Genomic DNA, 7,656 nt, shown 5'->3' with positions numbered 1-7,656 from the left:
TCATGAGAGGCAGACTTACCGCTGGCGACGATGATCGAGGCAATCATCAAATGCACTGGATTTTATCTGGATTTACGCGGCAAGTAGCCCAAGAATTTCTATCCAAGGACAACTTCGGGAAAGACTTCGATGCCACATTGGTAATCAATTACCTTTACAACATATTTAACATGTGATAAATAGTGTGCAGAATTTCCTCGTGGCCGTGCTTCCGATATCCATGACTTCAGCAAAGGTCCACCAGAAACTGTTATTGTTCCAAAAACCATCGGTAATGCTTGCAACGTGATTAGAGAAGATCCATGTGTGTAGTACTGTGTGGTAGAGGGTATATCGATGACTCCAGTACTTTCGATTTTGCGTAAACATTTAACTGTGAGAAATGTTTGTTTCTGATGAAGTCCGCTAAAAAAGAACAGTCTGATGTCAATCGCTGTAAGGGACGCTGAATTAGTTTGACCTATAAAGCACAAAATCCATACAAAACATGTTAACAGGTGCCAAAACTAAAAGCAGTTCTCACGGTTTGACACTCTCTGATTTCCGTATATTTACAAGGTTTGAAAGCCAATGTCCGGACACAAATTTTCTAATACAATACGACGCAGTTCTCAAAGCAACTTGAATAACGCGCCTTTTAAGATGAAAGAGTTCTTAGCGCTCTTACGTACAAAAGCAAAGGTGAATTGTCATGCTCACGAAATGACCGTTTCTAATCTGCTCTCCGGTTGTACACAGTAGAAATTGCTGTAAAATGTGAAACTAACTGGAAGATTAAAACTCTGTGCCGGACACAGCCAGGAAGTTTCATATCAGCGCACACTCCGGTTCAGAGTGAAAATTTGCTGTAAATATGTTCGTATCCTTCTGCACTTAGCGCTTTCGTAAGCACAATAGGGGGAGCACACCATAATAATGAAAAACACTGCCATACTGTAACGGTTCCTTCTTCGCACCTCTCTGTTGGCAATATACGTGATGGCACGTAACGTTCTCCAGGCAATCCCCAAACCCAAAGCCTCCACTAGATCGCCACAGGATGTAAGATGATTCATCACTCCATATCTTTTGTTACCAATCATCTACTGTCTAGTGGCATCGGTCTTTAAGCTTGAAGCTGACTGCAGAAAAGTGTGGCTCATGAGGAGCTTCTCCGCCATTTTACTCCACTCTTTTTAATACCGTCATTGTCATAGTTGGACTGATGACAGCATTTTAGAACTCACGAATGATTCCTTGTGACGATTTCTTGCGATTTTTTACAATCATCTTCTGCAGTGCTCGACGGTCGCTGCCATGAGTACATGGGGCCTCGGTTTGGTTTAACAGTGGCTGTTACCTCGTGCTTCCACTTCGCAGTCACGTTACTGAAGCTTCCATACCTCAGTATCCAAATACAACTCTTATCTCTCCTTCTGCTCCCTGACTTCAACTGGGAACAGTGTGTAACTACGTGTTGTTTTCGTTTAAGAGAAGTCTGACTTTTGTTCACCGATGCTGATTTCAGTTTGTGCTACTTTCAATCACAGCGTTTGTTCTCTTCGGCGTTTTTGATCAGCTGGATGCAAAACTCCACAACCATCGGCCTGAATCATAATACAAGAAATAATCATCTCTCTTCGGGATAAAGCCCCTACCCACACAGGTTCTTAAGCAACGGAAAAGCTGATGGACGGGAGAAACGAATCCTTGGAACAGCCACAATATTTGGCTTTTCATACGTAGAGCCATTTGTGACGAAAAGGTTTTGAATCCAGTCAACAGGTTAACAAAGATTGACCATTAACTGTACTTCAGGGCCGAAATGTGCTTGCTTCTGACACACTCTCACATAACTTTGCATAAGTCGTGTGCTCTTGATTTACTAAATTTCGACTGTGCTCGAGTTACCAATGCTTAGTTTAGGCAATCGGACTCAAAGTTATTAATTCTCCTGCGAAACATCCGGTAATCCGTACATACAACAATGTGGTTTGTAAATCATTTCTTTGGAGTTACACAAATTACTGTCAACAGTCCAGTTCAGGCGTCATTTTAGAGAGCAAGAAAAAATCAAATCCAAAAGGGACCAGGTTGCCAAGAAATTAAAAACTCTGTTATTTCTTCAATCAATAAAAAAGTGAATATGCATGACTGTGGAAACTACCCGAGTGTCAGTACGACTATGATTCCATCTCTAGCGCGTTTGTGTATATGGGGAAATCTTAAAAAGAAAAAAATAAAGATGGAGGCTACAGTATCTGAAGAACAGAATGGTTTTAGATCAGGGTGCTCATGTACTCATGGACGTTACGGAGTCTAGTAGAGAAGATAATAGCCAGAGGGATAGAGGCCCATTGAGACTTCGTGGATTTGCAGAAAGCCTATTATACGGTACCACAAAACAATCTGTGGACGAGTGTGAAGAATAGTGGCGTGTCAACTATTTTTATCAAAGCAGTTCACAGTGCTAACGACTGTTTGAATGCCTTCAAAGTAGGAAATTCAGTGACACCGGAGTTTCCTGTCACAGACAGGCTAGACGAAGCATGTTCTGTAGCAGCGACACTATTTAAAATCTTTGTGGAAGAGGCACTTAAAGCATGGAGGCATAAGAGACGATTTGGAGGACGAAACCTTGTACACACGTCTCTTCGCTGATGACCAGGTCATCTTGGCAGGAGAAAAGGTTGCTCAGAAGTCAAAAGAAGAGAATGAAAGATGTGGTCTCATAATTAGCGTGACGAAAACCGAATATTTGAGGGTTGGCGACAATAATGTAGACGATCTGGAGTTTGGAGCCAGTAAGATCAGTGCACGTCTGTTAGGTGTCTGTGGGCTATGATATCATCAAACGGAAAAAGTAAAGATGAAATAAAACAGGTTAGGTCAAGCAGTCCGTACGGCAACTAAAGTCGGTCCTTTGGAATAACAAAATGGACCAAACAGGTGTCACATCGTTCAGTTGTTGAAAACGTCGCTACTTACGGAACAGAAACGTGAATAATAAACACGCGTCAGAGTAAGCGAAGCTGTAGCCTCTCTAAGTTGGATCGTGTTCCAAATAGCAACATAAGAGAAGCTATGGGTGTCGATAAATCAGTAATAGACATCATAGAGATGAAACGTCTAAAATGGTATTGACATTAGAAAGGGTGGACGATATCCGGTGGCCAAAGAAGGTATGTCTGTGGATCCCAGTGGAAACAAGAAAGCTGGACGACCTAGAAGGAGCTGCAGTGTAGAGATCTGGGACGCGATGGATGCCAGAGGACTACAAGAAGGAAACTGACAGAAAACTGACGAAGTGGAATTCGGGAAGCGAGAACTGGCACCAGCAGCAGCATATTCGCAAGATCATGATGAATTAGCATTCTTTATTAACTCTTTTATCAGAAAACTTTTGAATCAACTCTTCACTGTGGTAAAGATTAAGCATTTTCGTATTTAACACTAACTATCCTGAAAAATCACTCCCTCACATTAACGATTACGAAAATAATCTGGATACTTCTGAATAAGGTAAAATCTAAAGTAATCATGGACGTTACTGGCAGACCTACTTTCTTTGCGTAGATATCCTGTTAAAACTAGTGCACATAAATGGCTACACATTTCCCATACTTTGCGAACAATGAAATACTAAACAAAATTTAATTATTTCTGTTGGGTGTTTTGGTCAGTAATATTCTATGAGTAAAGTTATTCCTAGACTAACAGTTAAATTTTCATAAAGTTCTAATTCTGTTCCAGCATTGCGCAACAGTTAAGCTGGGAGCTTTTTTAATTAGACTCAATGAGCAAATTATTTTTCAAGATAACACAGGTATCTGACAGAGTTGGTTAAGAAAATACGACTGTTTCTAATTATAATCATGACTCTACGGTATTATTTTAGGCTGCTGCCCAGGACTCGGCCACGGGGAAAACGACGAGTCAGCTACATATGGATGTACATGTAAATTAAACTTTCCACTATATTGACAAAAAACACCCACAACAGCTACTGCTCCATAACTTTTTACACTACTAAATAAAACAGTACGCTACCTGGAGGCCATGATACTAACCGTTGACTGACTCAAGCGCCTGCTGGATAAACATACGTACTACACGCATGGCTCTTCCTCTAATTTCTAACGCGATGGAGCACTATACAGCGATTCCATATATTTACAGATTGACCTACCATCCCTAAGAGGCTCTAATTTCTTTTAACTGTATCGATTTTAGCCTCGCATCTAATCCAGGACATACCCAGCTTCACGGCTGGTGACTGGCTGCTACTGTGTGCACATTTGGTGCGCTCTGCTGGAGCCCTTCACCTTTAACTTTAGCCTGTTTCTGCCGCCCTAACACAGAGGGACCCCCTCGGGCATTTCCTGCCCTTGTCGTTACAAGTTCTGCAGACCCTATGCATCGATGAGTAAAAGTACACTACTAGCCATTAAAATTGCTATATCAACAAAAAGAAATGCAGATGATAAAGGGGTATTCGTTGGACAAATATATTATACCACAACAGACATGTGATTACCCTTTCACGCAATTTGTGTGCATACATCCTCAGAAATCAGTACCCAGAACAACTACCTCTGTCCATAATAACGGCCTTGATACGCCTGGGCATTGAGTCCAACGGAGATTGGATGGCGTGTGCAGGTACAGCTGCCCATGCAGCTTCAACACGATACCACAATTCATCAAGAGTAGTGACTGACGTATTATGACAAGCCATTTGCTCGGCCACCATTGACCAGACGTTTTCAGTTGGTGAGAGATCTGGAGAATGTGCTGGCCAGGGCAGCAGTTGAACATTTTCTGTATCCAGAAAGGCCCGTACAGGACCTGCAATATGTGGTAGTGCATTATCCTGCTCAAATGTAGGGTTTTGCAGGGATCGAATGAAGGGTAGAGCCACGGGTCGTAACACATCTGAAATGTAACGTCCACTGTTCAAAGTGCCGTCAATGCGGACAAGAGGTGATCGAGACGTGTATCCAGTGACACTCCATACCACCATGCCGGATGATACGCCAGTATGGCGATGGCGAATACACCTTCCAATGTGCGTTCACCGCGATGTCGCCAAACACGGATGCGACCATCATGATGTTGTAAACAGAACTTAAATTCATCCGAAAAATGACGTTTTGCAATTCGTGCACCCAGGTTAGTCGTTGAGTACACCATCGCAGGCGCTGCTGTATGTGATGCAGCGTCAAGGGTAGTCGCAGCCATGGTCTCCGAGATCATAGTCCAGGCTGCTGCAAACGTCGTCGAACTGTTCGTGCAGATGGTTGTTGTCTTCCAAACGTCCCCATTTGTTGACTCAGGGATCGAGACGTGGCTGCACGATCCGTTACAGCCATGCGGATAAGATGCGTGTCATCTCAACTGCTAGTGATACGAGGCCATTGAGATCCAGCACGGCGTTCCGTATTACCCTCCTGAGCCCACGGATTCCATAATCTGCTAACAGTCATTGGATCTCGACCGACGCGAGCAGCAATGTCGCGATACGAGAAACCGCAATCGCGATAGGCTACAATCCGACCTACATCAAAGTCGGAAACGTGATGGTACATATTTCTCCTCCTTACACGAGGCATCACAATAACGTTTCACCAGGCAACGCACGTCAACTGATGTTTGTACACTGCTGGAAATGGAAAAAAGAACACATTGACACCGGTGTGTCAGACCCACCATACTTGCTCCGGACACTGCGAGAGGGCTGTACAAGCAATGATAACACGCACGGCACAGCGGACACACCAGGAACCGCGGTGTTGGCCGTCGAATGGCGCTAGCTGCGCAGCATTTGTGCACCGCCGCCGTCAGTGTCAGCCAGTTTGCCGTGGCATACGGAGCTCCATCGCAGTCTTTAACACTGGTAGCATGCCGCGACAGCGTGGACGTGAACCGTATGTGCAGTTGACGGACTTTGAGCGAGGGCGTATAGTGGGCATGCGGGAGGCCGGGTGGACGTACCGCCGAATTGCTCAACACGTGGGGCGTGAGGTCTCCACAATACATCGATGTTTTCGCCAGTGGTCGGCGGAAGGTGCACGTGCCCGTCGACCTGCGACCGGACCGCAGCGACGCACGGATGCACGCCAAGACCGTAGGATCCTACGCAGTGCCGTAGGGGACCGCACCGCCACTTCCCAGCAAATTAGGGACACTGTTGCTCCTGGGGTATCGGCGAGGACCATTCGCAACCGTCTCCATGAAGCTGGGCTACGGTCCCGCACACCCTTAGGCCGTCTTCCGCTCACGCTCCAACATCGTGCAGCCCACCTCCAGTGGTGTCGCGACAGGCGTGAATGGAGGGACGAATGGAGAAGTGTCGTCTTCAGCGATGAGAGTCGCTTCTGCCTTGGTGCCAATGATGGTCGTATGCGTGTTTGGCGCCGTGCAGGTGAGCGCCACAATCAGGACTGCATACGACCGAGGCACACAGGGCCAACACCCGGCATCATGGTGTGGGGAGCGATCTCCTACACTGGCCGTACACCTCTGGTGATCGTCGAGGGGACACTGAATAGTGCACGGTACATCCAAACCGTCATCGAACCCATGGTTCTACCATTCCTAGACCGGCAAGGGAACTTGCTGTTCCAACAGGACAATGCACGTCCGCATGTATCCCGTGCCACCCAACGTGCTCTAGAAGGTGTAAGTCAACTACCCTGGCCAGCAACATCTCCGGATCTGTCCCCCATTGAGCATGTTTGGGACTGGATGAAGCGTCGTCTCACGCGGTCTGCACGTCCAGCACGAACGCTGGTCCAACTGAGGCGCCAGGTGGAAATGGCATGGCAAGCCGTTCCACAGGACTACATCCAGCATCTCTACGATCGTCTCCATGGGAGAATAGCAGCCTGCATTGCTGCGAAAGGTGGATATACACTGTACTAGTGCCGACATTGTGCATGCTCTGTTGCCTGTGTCTATGTGCCTGTGGTTCTGTCAGTGTGATCATGTGATGTATTTGACCTCAGGAATGTGTCAATAAAGTTTCCCCTTCCTGGGACAATGAATTCACGGTGTTCTTATTTCAACTTCCAGGAGTGTAAATGAGAAGTCGGTTGGAAACTTTCCTCATGTCAGAATGTTGTAGGTGTCGCCACCGGCACCAACCTTGTGTGAATGCTCTGAAAAGCTAATCATTTGCTTATCACAGCATCTTCTTCCTGTCTGTTAAATTTCGCTTCTGTAGCACGCCATCTTCATGGTGTAGCAATTTCAATGGCCAGTAGTGTAGATCCTTAATTAAGAATAGGAATCACTAGCTATAAAATGAAATACAAAGATTCAATCAATTCCTGAGTTAATTACCACAAGTTGATTTCGTTAAAAGCATTGCCAAGTAATTCGGTAAAAGGTACTCCAGATGCAACGACAATAACGATAAATAAAAACAAGATATACCTGAAGTGAGTTACGGTCGGCAAAGCTTAGAAAGTGAAAACGTGATGATAAAATCAGCTCTCTATTTTTGTTATTGTGGTCTTCAGTCCTGAGACTTGTTTGATGCAGCTCTCCATGCTACTCTATCCTGTGCAAGCTTCTTCATCTCCCAGTACCTACTGCAACCTACATCCTTCTGAATCGGCTTGGTGTATTCGTCTCTTGGTCTTCCTCTATGATTTTTACCCTCCTCGCTGCCCT

The sequence above is a fragment of the Schistocerca gregaria genome, chromosome 7 (genome assembly GCF_023897955.1).
Source record: "Schistocerca gregaria isolate iqSchGreg1 chromosome 7, iqSchGreg1.2, whole genome shotgun sequence".
Lineage (NCBI taxonomy): Eukaryota > Metazoa > Arthropoda > Insecta > Orthoptera > Acrididae > Schistocerca > Schistocerca gregaria.
The sequence above is the reverse complement of the archived record's forward strand: the minus strand, read 5'-3'. Positions refer to the sequence as shown.